The sequence below is a fragment of the Salvelinus sp. IW2-2015 genome, linkage group LG19 (genome assembly GCF_002910315.2).
Source record: "Salvelinus sp. IW2-2015 linkage group LG19, ASM291031v2, whole genome shotgun sequence".
Classification (NCBI taxonomy): Eukaryota; Metazoa; Chordata; class Actinopteri; order Salmoniformes; family Salmonidae; genus Salvelinus; species Salvelinus sp. IW2-2015.
The window spans coordinates 37,730,904-37,744,738 of NC_036859.1; the positions used below are offsets into that span (position 1 = coordinate 37,730,904).

The window sequence follows — 13,835 nt, forward strand, 5'->3', positions numbered from 1 at the left end:
CAAACGAAACGTCCTCATCACTGTTCAACTGCGCTTTATTTTCAGAAACATTAACACGTGTATGAACATAACAAGATTCAACAACTGAAGACATACCTCCCCACTGTCTGAACACTCAGTTCTCATTTCGGATCCATCCGCTTGACTCAACCATCCAGTCCCTGAACAATTAGGGGTGCGGGGGGCTTCTTAAAAGTAACAGTCAAGTATACTGGCTGGTGTGGCCACCCTAAGAACTGCATTTGAAGTTACCTCGCACGTGCATTCTCCTCAGTTTGGACTTGTCATTCTTACCAGCATTTTGCCAGGGGTTCGCTCTATGTCCCTGGTGCATGGATGTTTTACAAACCCCGGGCCTTACCATTGTCTCTTGCTTTCAACAGCTAAGTGGTCTACTGGTTAGCAGTCCTACAAAGTTACCTCTGGCTTCACATCCCGCCCTACAAGTTTTTGCTAAACCCACCTCACTCCACAAGAACGCCGTCATACTGCTAGTCTGAATGTGACTACTTGGTTTTGGTGGGTGAATGGCCCGCAGCCCCTCCACCCTCTGATCCATACAAGGATGTCCCTCCCAGATGTGGCATCTGGCATATATAGGCAATTGAGAATCCGGCGCGGCCGGTGACTGTCCAACTCGGCAGTAGGTCACACTATTGGCACTTTTTACTCCTTAAGTCTTGCATGGAAGCTGAATAAAAGGTCCAGAATCCTGCTTAGTCAGCACCTGGGGTACATGGCTCTCAAGGTGGCATTGGTCTCTCTATTGCCTTGACGATTGAGCGTATCTTGGCGCGTCAGGATGAGCTAACTTGTCGCTCAGTGGATTGTTGGTCACTAGCCAACATGAGCGTGAAGGACAGGTGATGTCTTTCTGCTACCCTCCGCACAGCTTGAGACTTGTCTGCTAAAATAGACGTAACTTACTGCTAGTCTTAACAGTCCCGAAACTGATGGGCCGGCGTGACACTCAAGAATGTCCTCTGGCTTTACACTGGCTAAGTGGTTCTGGGCTTACGATCGGCCGCTAATGTCCTCTCCGCCTTTCACTCACACACTGCTCCGCCAGGACGCTCTATTTGTTTACTCTTGGATGCGCACTTATTAGTAACCTTTCACAATTGGTTCTGTAGGTTCCCACCGGCTCGGCTAGAGGTACAGGACCTGTGGTGGTAAAGGCGTGCATTGTCCTTCGCGAGACGATAATACCAGTCCAGAATGCCGCAGGTGTCCCCGTCCAGCACATTCCTCGTCCTCTGGTGAGCACAAAACCGTCGTGTACCTTCGTCAGTGGAGAGCTCTATCATGGTTGTTTATATTCGCAGCTATTGCTACCGGATTGTTGTTAGCAATTTGCGACGCTTGGCGTGAGGTGTTTCTGGCCCCATATAGGTGATTGTGGTTTGCCTCGGATGTTATTCCTTTGGGTCTGGTTGCTTGGACGTGCGGGCCTGTTACATCTACAGACACGTTCTAAACACAGCCTTGTGCTATTGTCACGGTCTCGGATACCTATTGGTCTGGCGAACTTTCGTCCTTTGTAGTCACTGAGGGAGAGGGATTTGCTGTGCGTTCCTGTGGTACACCTACGGGCAGTTGTCCTGTTGGCATCCTTGTAGGCCTGCTCCTGTCTCAGCGTGAGTCGATCAACCTGATGTTGTGGATCCCCGCAGGTATTAACGCCTGTTTGTTACAGCGTGGTTCTGGCCCTGTTCAGCTCACGGAGCGACGACAAGGTGCTCAGTCGCGATGCTGTAGTCAGCGGTCTTTAGGTCGGTCTCACAGTAACTGACGAGCCACAGTTATTGAAGGATTGTTAATTCCGGGTGTCTGGCCAAGCAGGCTATGCAGAATAAGAGTGTTCAATGGGTGCATAGTTAGGATTCTTGATGGTACATGGTTTTATTATGCAGATTTGCACAAATTAGACGATAAGAAATTTTGAAAAACCTATCTCTTGAAACGCAGCATGCGCTCCTGAAGAAGCACGGAGTATGAACGTGTCAAGGCGCGTGTAATTGTATTGTATTGGTGCTTAAAGAGAAGTGAAAGTTCTGTTAGGTGACCCACGGTTTAAGTCAGCTTTCTTTAGTGTTCGTTTCTGTTAGTCAGTAGAAAGGGCCTCTTGTATGTCGCTAAGTTATATAACTGTGATCTGACATTGCGCTATCTGTCAGTAGGCTGATGTATGTTGGTTCTTTGATACTAATCTCGTTCTCCACAGCGATGCATGTTGATGTAATTGTTTTATGAGTCTTCATGGTTCATTGAACAAGCATGGGAAAACGGTGTTTAAACCCTCTTGAGTATCATGCAATGAAGTATAGCTGTGGGAGTTTTTGTAGTCAAATTTATCTGAGTGTAAGCACAGACAAAGGCGTGCTCGTTGAGAAGACGAGGATGTTTAACTTCTTTTTACTGTAGATCTGCGTTAGTATGGAAAACAGAAACATCATCATCTTGTTCCAACATCTATGCAACTATATGCAGTTCAAGGTGCTTCTGTAGCTTGAAACTTGATCTGTGTGCATTTGCTCTTTATAACCACTCCTTCCTTCCACATTCTTCCTCCCATACCTCCTGTGACTGCCTCATATTTATCTTCTCTTTCATTCTCTCCACCTCTGCCACTTCCCCCTTTTCTCCGCAGTGATACGGTCGAGCATTCCCATTCAATTAGGCGCGGCGGTTGGGCACGGGGGGTTATAGGCTTTCGCCGTGCATACGGATTATTATTGGTTGAAGGGCGTGTATCGTCATTGAGTTTGCGTGCTCGGCGTGTCTCAGAGCGGCTGGCCTAGCAGGGCAGGGATGCGGTGTGTGGGGGTGAAGGTCAGGTGTCCATGGCGTACGCGGGAGCTACAGATCAGGTATATCGCTCTGCGCGTTTCTCGCGGACACTACGTCTCCCTCTCTACAAACACAGACACACACGGCGCTACCTAATGCACTCTGAATACATTCCGAAATGTGGTCGTTGCATAGTATTGTGGGTGCCGTGTGTGAGTAGGATCCTGACATTTTTATACGGGCACTGTGTTATTGGCAGTCACTAACACCGAGTGCATATTTCCGTTACGCTCTTTGAAGCACGTTAATGATCCGGTGTGGTGTGCATAAGTTGAATGTGGGGTGGTCCCTACATATTAAGGTTTGTGTATTCCATTCGCTGACTGGTTCTTACAGGCATTGGAACCCTTCTTAGGAGAATATTTAAAATCGAACAGTCATTTGAGGAACATGTAACCGAAATGTAGTTAGTGCTCATACCCCAATAGTTTCTGGGAGCAAACATGTTATATTTAATAGGAAACAGTTCATGGGAGACCGCCTAGTTATTATAAATTTGCCCTTAGGTTTAAACGTTTCGTTCCGTGGAGTCGTTTGAAAGAATTGGAATTCACTATATCAATGCTATGTTAATTGGATATTATACGGTTTGTCTACGTTTTCAGCATTGGATCTATTTTCTAGCACAAATAGTAAGGCCAAGTCTTTTTTATTCTATGTGCTGCTGTATGCGTACACACACACTGCTAAGCGTGAGTTAGTTTTATGAACGTTGAGCTCTTGGTCAGCCAACGTTAAATCCTGAACTTTGTAATGTTTGAACTTCCAATGTTCCTGCCATATAGATAGCTCGACTCTCGTAGGCTATATGGTGTGGAGTCGGCGGAGAGATTCTGTGGGTCCTATTCAGATACGATCTGGGTCACGTCATTATGTACACAGGATGACCGGATGTATGCGCTTCATGTGTTCCAGTGTCGCTCTCCCTTGAAGTCAAGCCAACTCTTCTGAAGTAAAAGAACATTCAAAGCTTTCCTGGCCCAGTAGTAAGCTCAGCCGTCCCTCCTGCCGTAGTTGCTTATAATTAGACAAGAGTGGACCCTTAGGCGGCTTCAAGGCAGCACAAATGTGTTTGTCTTGCTCATTGGTGATTAAACCATGTCTGTTATATCGTCGTTTTGTCCTGCAAAATGCTATTTCCCGACTTTCCCTTTGAGTTACCCGATTTTTAAAATCGCCAATACCCGCTCACACAGGTCAAGCAGACTCGTGCTCTCCACTTGATTGGTCTGAGTTAATTTAGTATTTGTCTATGGTTTGAAACTTGTACATTGTATCAATTTATACTTACAGGGTGATATCTTGAGTGCAAAGTTTATCACTGTACTCATCTCACTGGGCTCAGGGCTAGGTGCTTTTCTGTTGACTTATTTTTCTACCCATGTGTCTGTACAATAAGTAGTGACGGGAACTATCCGACGCTTTGACTGACGTAATTAGTAACATTATGGTTAGAGTCAGATTGGTAGTGATTCTCAAAAGACTGTGTAATTGCAAATCTAGAATATGATTAGTGAGATTCTTGAATTGGTAATGCCACCACTTGTGGCCTTGAGTGAAGCTGTGCGCATTTCTGTGGTCCCATGTTCTTCTCAACGCACTGTCTGTCACGCTTTGGAATATGCTTTTCCAACAGTCTTGAAGTGCGTTCACCTACAATAGTGCCTGCAGTGCCTTCACTTGTCCTGGAGACTGTGCTTGCTTCCTCCACTCTGGCGGTTCCAAAGCCATTGTCGTTGTAGATGGTGGGTTGAGGTTGGGTGATTATGGAGCCATGGTCATCTGATGCAGCATCCATCACTTGTCTTCCGAGTTATCGATGCCCCATGGCAATTGTCCTCATTCATCTTTAATTGAGTGTTCTCTTTTATTGTAGTGGTCTTATTTGCATGCAAATTTGTCTGTAATAGGTTAGGTATCTTGGTCTTTTACAGATTAGAGCAATCGTCTGTATTATCCACCCCTATCCTGTTGTCACAATCTACAACTGATTGGAGCTCAACCGCATTTAAGAAGGAAAATAAATTCCATCAAATTAAGGCACAACCTGTTACTATTGAATATGCGTATTCTGGTGACCACCTCATGAAGCTGGGTTGATAAGATATGCAATCATATGATTAGGGTCGTGCTGCTTTATGTAGAATCTGTCTTGCTAATGTTATTTTTAATTTTGTTGAGTTCCACTCTTTTTTCGGTTATTACATGATTCGCATATTGTGTTATTCATAGTTTTGATGTCTTTGATCTATCTATTCTACTGCAATGTAGAAAATAGTAAAAAAAATGAAAAACTCGTAGCCGTTAGTGTCGTTGGGTTGGTTCACCTGAGTCTCACGTTTTTTGGTTTTTCTGTCTCGAACGTCCTGGTCGCTTCACCGCTTTTTCGTTTGCATGGTAGGTGTGGACTGGTACTTGTGTTAATGTATCTATTCCGATTTTGCCTGTGATTTCGAAGCCGGGTTCAGAGCTTCTATCTTTTGCTGGTTGGGAAGTGTGGACGGAATTAATGGTTCTTCTGTTCCGCGCTTAACTCTTGTTATTGTTGTTCGCCTAGTTGGAATGTTTTGCTTAATGAGAACATTAGATGGTTCTCTGTTCAGAACGATTTGGGAAGAATTGAAGGGTTCCAACCTCTGGGTTCTGTATCGCGGCATTCAAGCTAAAATATTCAGTAACCTCCTTGACTTTATCACATTTTGTTACGTTACACCAGCCATGCTTTTCCGCCTTAGTTGCTAAATATGGATTGAAGGTAGTTTCCCCCGCTACCATTCTCCTCCTCAGGTTTACAACATCTCAGATTATTGAAAGCAAGTTAATTTTTGCCTAATCTTATTAAACCACCAGTTTGGAAATATGACATTTACTAAAGTATTTCCATTGCTCCCTCTTCTGGTTATGGTTAAGTACTTTCTGTGTGACTGGCAGCGATTACAGTTGATGCATGCCTCTCGTGGCGGAGTGTCTTCCTTGGGGTATTGATGCCTAGCAAGCTTGGCAGCACCCTCTGTAGTTCTGGAGAGTTCTCCATTTCTGTCTCTGTCAGATTCCTCATAGAAGTTGCTGGCTTCTTGTCAGGTTGTAATGTGAAAGCTGCGTTTGCAGTGGTTTGTGCTTATCTTCAGGTCTGCGTTCCAGCAGAAATGCTTTTGACGCAGGCGGTTAAACGTCAGCGTTGCTACACTGGCCACTGGGTCCATTATCTATTAGTCTACCTTTCCAGCCAGCCTGCGTTGTTTCGTTTGAGCTGTGTGCTTAGGGGTTGTCACTGTTTACATTAGGAAGGTGAATCTTACGGTCAGCTTCCGAGACCTAGTCTTTGATGTGTTCTCTTGGTGATGCTAGGTCCATTTCGAGCGTAATGGATATATTCCTCTGTGTTCCATCTTTCCCGTTGTCATTCCTGTTCTCCCAGTCTCCTCTCACCCTGCTAGAGGCTCCTGAGTGTGAGCGGAGTGCTGCACGATGATGGTTGTCCTCTAAGGTTATCCCAAGCTCTCGACTAGAGGAACTCTAGACAGACGGGTTCACTTCTCCGTTGACCAAGTGCCGCTTCACTACTCGATACTTTGGCTAGCAGTTTGGCCCAGGCGGCGATGAGACCAGCGTCTTAGGAATTGAGGGTCTTTCGGTACCACATGAGGGAGGAGGATGTCTTCCCTGTAACGCACAGCGTTGAGATTGTCTGCAATGACAACAAGCTCAGTCCGATGATGCTGTGACACACCGCCCCAGACCATGATGGACCCTCCACCTCCAAATCGATCCCGCTCCAGAGTACAGGCCTCAGTGTAACGCTCATTCCTTCGACGATAAACGCAAATCTGACCATCACCCCTGGTGAGACACAACCGCGACTCGTCAGTGAAGAGCACTTTTTTCCAGTCCTGTCTGGTCCAGCGAAGGTGGGTTTGTGCCCATAGGTGACGTTGTTGCCGGTGATGTCTGGTGAGGACCGGCCTTACAACAGACCTACAAGCCCTCAGTCCAGCCTCTAAACCTATTGCGGACAGTCTGAGCACTGAGGGAGGGATTGTGCGTTCCTGGTGTAACTCGGGCAGTTGTTGTTGCCATCCTGTACCTGTCCTGCTCTGATGTACCGATCCTGTACAGCTGTTGTTACACGTGGTCTGCCACTGCGAGGACGATCAGCAGTCCGTCCTGTAGCACGGTCTTAGGCGTCTCACAGTACAGACATTGCAATTTATTGCCCTGGCCACATCTGCAGTCCTCATGCCTCCTTGCAGCATGCCTAAGGCACGTTCACGCAGATGAGCAGGGACCCTGGGCAGCTTTCTTTCGGTGTTTTTCTGAGTCAGTAGAAAGGCCTCTTTAGTGTCCTAAGTTTTTATAACTGTGACCTTAATTGCCTACCGTCAGTAAGCTGTTAGTGTCTTAACAACCGTTCCACAGGTGCATGTTCATTAATTGTTTATGGTTCATTGAACAAGCATGGGAAACGGTGTTTAAACCCTTTACAATGAAGATATGTGGATTTTTACAAATTATCTTTGAAAGACAGGGTCCTGAAAAAGGGATGTTTATTTTTTTGCTGCGTTTATATGGAAACAGAACATCATCCTATTAACATCTAGCTACTAATCATCAATGCTTTGAGCTTGAAACTTGATTGTGTGCTTGTCTTATACCCCTCCATCTTTCCATCCCCCTGCCCATTATCCCTCTTTCATTCCCTCTCCACCTCACCCCCCCCTTCATGCAGAAACGGCGGAGCACCACCAAGGCGCGGGGGGGCCCGGGGGCTAAGGTTCGCGTGACTGCAGTGAAGGGGAAGGCGGTAGGTGCCAGAGCCGCAGCAGCAGGGGTCGGGGGGGGCAAGCGGGCCATGGCGTACCGGGCCAAGGTAACCGTGCCGTTCTCGCCGGACTGCTTCCCTCTCTCACACACAGACGGAGACACACAGGCATGCACTCAATCCAGACACACACACTAATGCACTCTGATTTTGAAGTGGTGGCATGGATGTGGGCGCTGTGTGTGTGGTCCTGACATTTATACGGTGATTTTACGTCTTAACGTGCTTATGTTCGTTTTAACCTGTTATGTCCGGGTGGTTGTCTTATGTGTGTGTCCTATAATTGTGTATTCCATGTGCTGTTGTAAGCAAGGGTTGGAACCGGTTCATGGAAAATAATGAAATAATTTGAGGAACAGAACCGAAAGTAATCTATCCTGTTCTGGAACAAAACTGTTATTTTAAAAGCATGGGAACCAGTTAATAACATTAGTTTACGCTCCGGGAGAAGAATGGATTCACTTTATCAATGCTAGTTAAGGATACTATAGTTATCACGTTTCACATTGGATTTATTAACTACAAAAAAGTAAGATGCTTTTAATTCTAGTGCTGCTCTGCACACACACACAAGCTTGTTAGTTAGAGAACGTTGGCTCTGGTCCAACGTTAAACCAACTTTGAATGTCTTTGAACTTCCAAGTTCCTCCATAGAAGCCACTCCTCCGTAGGTATAATTCTGTGGGCCTAATTCAGATAATGCACGTCATAACAACAGATGCTAGCGCTTCATGCCAGCGCTCTCCTACAAAAGCCACTCTCTGAAGTTAAACAGACATTCAAAGTTCCTCCATAAAGGCCGCTCTCCGTAGGTATTAATATAACAAGAGCTAGCCGCTTCATGCCCAGCGCTCTCCCTACACAAGCCAACTCTCTGAAGTTAAAAGACATTTCAAAGTTCCCCATAGAAGCCGCTCCTCCTAGTATTATATTAACCAAGAACCTAGCGCTTCAAGCAGCACAATGTGTTTGTCTTTTCATTGTGATTAAAACATCTGTTACGGCAAAATGCTATTTCCCGACTTCCTATACCGATTTAATCGCATACCCGCTCCACAGCAAGAACAGCTCTGTTCCTCACTGATTGGTGAAGTAATTTAATGTCAGTTGAAATGTACATATCAATCTATCTTACAGTACCAGTCAAAAGTTTGGAGCACCTACTCATTCAAGGGTTTTTCTTTACTATTTTCTACGATTGAGAATAATAGTGAGACATCAACTATGAAATAACACATATGGATCATGTAGTAACCAAAAGTGTTAAACAATCTAATATTACTTGAGATTCTTCAAAGTAGCCACCCTTTGCCTTGATGACAGCTTTGCACATTCTTGGCATCTTTCAACCACCTTCACCTGAATGCTTTTTCAACAGTCTTGAAGGAATTCCCACATATGTGCTGAGCACTTGTTGGCTGCTTTTCCTCCACTCTGCCGGTCCAAACCACTGTTTATTGGGTTGAGGTTGGGTGATTATGGAGGCAGCGTCATCTGATGCAGCACTCCATCACTGTCCTTCCAGTCAAATGCCCCAAGCAAGTCTCTTCATCTATTAGTGTCCTTTTAGTAGTGGTTTATTTGCAGCAAATTTGCCATAATATGGACTGTTCTTGTCGTAATATGGACTTGGTCTTTTACCAGATAGAGCAATCGTCTGTATACCACCCCTACCTTGTCACAACACAACTGATTGGCTCAAACGCATTAAGAAGAAAATAAATTCCACAAATTAAGGCACACCTGTTAATTGAAATGCTTTCCTGGTGACTACCTCATGAAGCTGGTTGAGAGAATGCAAAGTTGGCAAAGGGTGGCTGCTTTGAAGAATCTCAAATATATTTTGATTTGTTGAACACTTTTTTGGTTACTACATGATTCCATATGTGTTATTTCATAGTTTTGATGTCTTCACTATTATTCTACAATGTAGAAAATAGTAAAAAAAATAAAAATAAAAACCTTTGCATGAGTAGGTGTGACTGGTACTGAATGTATATTCCGATTTTTCCGATTTCGAACGGGTTCAGAACTTTATTTTGCTGGTTGGAAGAGTGGAACGGAATAATGGTTCTCGTTCAGAACTTTATTTTGCTGGTTGGAACGGAATGAGAAAAATAATGGTTCTCGTTCAGAACGATTGGAGAATGAAGGTTCCAACCTCTGGTTATGTAGCGCATTCAGAAAATATTCAGACCCCTTGACTTTATCCACATTTTGTTACTTTACAGCCTTATTCTAAAATGGATTGAATAGTTTCCCCCCCTACCCCTCCCTCAGTCTACACACAATAATGACAAAGCAAGTTATTTTTGCTAATTTATTAACCACCCTGGAAATATGACATTTACTAAAGTATTCAGACCCTTTAGTCAGTACTTTGTTGACGCAGYGATTMCAGCCTCGAGTCTTCTTGGGTATTATGCTACAAGCTTGGCACACCTGTATTTGGAGAGTTTCTCCCATTTCTTCTCTGCAGATCCTCTGAAGCTCTGTCAGGTTGAATGTAAAGCGTCGTTGCTCAGCTATTTTCAGGTCTCTCCAGAGATGTTTGATCGGGTTCAAGTCCAGGCTCTGGCTGGGCCAATCAAGKACTTTCAGCCACTCCTGCGTTGTCTTGACTGTGTGCTTAGGGTTGTCCTGTTGGAAGGTGAATCTTCACCCCAGAAGTCCTGAGTGCTCGGGAGCAGGTTTTCAGCAAGGAATCCTCTGTATCCCATCTTTCCCTTGATCCTGTCTCCCAGTCCCTACCGCTGAGGAGGCCTGATTGGCGGAGTGCTGCAGAGATGGTTGTCCTTCTGAAAGGTTATCCCATCTCCACAGAGGAACTCTAGAGCAGGTTCACCTCCCGGACCAAGGCCCTTCTCCCTCGATTGCTCAGTTTGGCCAGGCGGCCAGCTCTAGGAAGAGTCTTGGTGGTTCCTGACTTATTCCTTTTAATAATGATGGTCGTTCTATTCTTAGGGACCTTCAATGCTGCAAAACAATTACGGTACCCTTCACTACATCTGTGCCTCGACACAATCCTGTCTCGGAGCTCTACGGACAATTCCTTCGACCTCATGGCTTGGTTTTTGCTCTGAGATGCACTGTCAACTGCAGACAGGTGTGCCTTTCCAAATCATGTTTAATCAATTGAATTGACCACAGGTGGACTCCAATCRAGTTGTAGAAATGGAATGAATGGAAACGGGATGCACCTGAGCTCAATTTCGAGTCTCATAGTAAAGGGACTGTATACTTATGTAAATAAGGTATGTTTTTTTTTATTTAATACATTTGCGAACGTTTGCTCTCATCTTCTACATAAAAATGTGGGCTGAAACATTTCTAAACCTGTTTTCGCTTTGTCATTATTGGGTATTGTGTGTAGATTGAGGGGATAAAAAAAAAATATATATTTTAGAATAAGGCTGTAACGTAACAATGTAGGGAAGGGGTCTGAACACTTTCCGAATGCMCAACGTTCTGTAAACGGGTGAGTCTGCAGTAGAGGCGTGACCCTGTGCTCTACAGCAGGATACGTCCGACTCAGACGACGATGACAAGACGGACTCGTCAGACTCCGACGACGACGAAGAATCATCCGGCAGCTCCGACAGCGAAGATGATGTGAGTTTTCCAAGCCAGGGGTCATCCGCACTATGCTTTAGTGTAGACTTGGGTCAAATACATTAAGCTTAATTTACTTCCAGTGTACATCTGATCAGTTCCATTGTACTGGGCAAACCACATCAAAAGCTGCACAAGTATTTGACCCAGCTGTTGTCCTGTCCCTGTCCTCTAGAATGACCCAGTTGGTCCTGTCCCTGTTCTCTAGAATGACCCAGCTGTTGTCCTGTAGCATGACCCAGCTGTTGTCCCGTCCCTGTCCTCTAGAATGACCCAGCTGTCCCTGTCCTCTAGAATGACCCAGCTGTTCTACTGTCCCTGTCCTGTAGAATGACCCAGCTGTTGTCCCGTCCCTGTCCTCTAGAATGACCCAGCTGTTCTACTGTCCCTGTCCTCTAGAATGACCCAGCTTGTTCTACTGTCCTGTCCTCTAGAATGACCCAGCTGTTCTACTGTCCCCTGTCCTCTAGGAATGACCCCAGCTGTTCTCTCTGTCCTCTAGAATGACAGCTGTTCTACTGTCCCTGTCCTCTAGAATGACCGACTGTCTCTGTCCTGTCTTAGAATGACCCCTAGCTGTTCTACTGTCCCTGGTTCCTCTAGAATGACCCAGCTGTTCTACTGTCCCTGTCCTCTAGAATTGACCCCAGCTGTTCTACTGTCCCTGTCCTCTAGAATGACCCAGCTGTTCTCCTCTGTCCTCTAGAATACCCAGCTGTTCTACTGTCCCTGTCCTCTAGAATGACCCAGCTGTTCTACTGTCCCTGTCCTCTAGAATGACCAGCTGTTTCTCTCTCCTGTCTAGAATGACCCAGCTGTTCTCTCTGTCCTCTAGAATGACCCAGCTGTTCTCTCTGTCCCTCTAGATGACCAGCTGTTCTCTCTGTCCTTAGAATGACCCAGCTGTTCTCTCTGTCCTCTAGAATGACCCAGCTGTCCTCTTCCTGTCCTCTAGAATGACCCAGCTGTTCTCTCTGTCCTCTAGAATGACCCAGCTGTTCTCTCTGTCCCTCTCAGAATGACCCAGCTGTTCTCTCTGTCCTTAGAATGACCCAGCTGTTCTCTCTGTCCTCTAGAATGACGATGACATGATGACGACGACCAATCGGAGGGCTCCAGCAGCTCTTCCTCAGAGGACAGCAGTGACTCAGACACAGACTAGCCCCCCCCCCCCAAAAGAGGGGGTCTGTTGCGGACACGCTTCCTCGGTGAGTCAGGAGGCATGTCATGGTGGGTGTATCAAAACGCTTGCCACGATTGGCTCCTCCCACCTCTTTCTCACAAGGAGAAATGAGAGACAGAGAATAAATAAACAGAGGAGTCTTGCTCCACCTCCAGTTGTTGACCCGGAGGACTTTTATTCAAACGGGACGAGTTCTCTTTTACAGGGCTTTGTTACGTGTTCAATATTTTTTTTTTTTGCCTTTATATAGGTGTTATTATGAACTTGTTGCAACATTTTCATTCTTTTTTAAACTTTGAGACATTTTAAACTTAAGCCGATGAGTTTTTTTTTTTGGAACAAGTCTGACTTGGAGGGGCATATTGAGGAGTTTGCCGTTTTTTTGTCCATGGGTCTCTGACAGTCCGTGCAGAGGGGAGGACCGTTGCTGCTTTCCCTCCATTGAAACATCTGGTCAAACCCTCCAATAAAATGCACTTTTTTCTCTTGTATTCTGTGTGATTTCAATCATTTTGTACTGGATATCATTTAAATGTAAGAGAGAGGTATGCTCAGCTCTGTCACTTACTGCCATTTTGGCGGTCTATTTCATATTTTTATGAAGGGATGATCCACTCAGAATACAGCCATTTTTTTCTCAATGACCTTGGCTGTAATCAATTCCCCAATACCTGTATGTATTTTGCTTAAAGTTTAGCAACGTATTCCTTTCTGAAGAATGTGTCTGCATAAGATTTGAGGTCTCTATTGCAGGTAAGGCCACTTCTGAATTCTGTCAGTGATTTCACTCAACAGCTTTCCATTTAAGACTTTATACAAATCAAATTTAAATGATAATTTTGTTGTCTTTGTGAATTATACTTCAAATCTACCAAAATGGATATTTTCATAAATATTTCGACAGACATTGCTTTTTTTTTTTTCATTCTTTTAATATTTTTCCATCCTTCTTTCCCCAAACACACTCACATCCTCTGTACCAGCGGCATTATACCAATAAATAAATACTAACTCAACCACCTGCGCATAATACATTTATACAACCTATCACATCATTTGTAAGGATCCATAGGCTAATATATTACACACAGGTGACTCAGTTACCCGTGTCTATATCTGAAAGGYTCCATAAACCGAGCAAAGACAGCGCACCCAGTAATACTGGGGTGGATTTACATCCCATAAGCCATTTCTGCTTTACCTTACACAGTTCCAAGTGTTTGGGGGTCATGTACAAAGCKAATGGACTCATATTTGTATCGCTTAGAAATGAAATGTTTCACCGTATGACACAATCACCTCATTCAAAYGGAAATTAGGTCAGGGTACGATTTCAAATACCACTGATGGGACCAACGGAAGGTTTTCAGA

General features: G+C 44.9%; 1 pseudogene; it reads left to right on the forward strand.

Moving 5' to 3' along the window:
* The window catches only part of LOC111979513 (nucleolar transcription factor 1-A-like), a 31,544-nt pseudogene extending 18,658 nt beyond the window's left edge, over positions 1–12,886 (forward strand).
* The last annotated feature ends 949 nt before the right edge of the window (positions 12,887–13,835 follow it).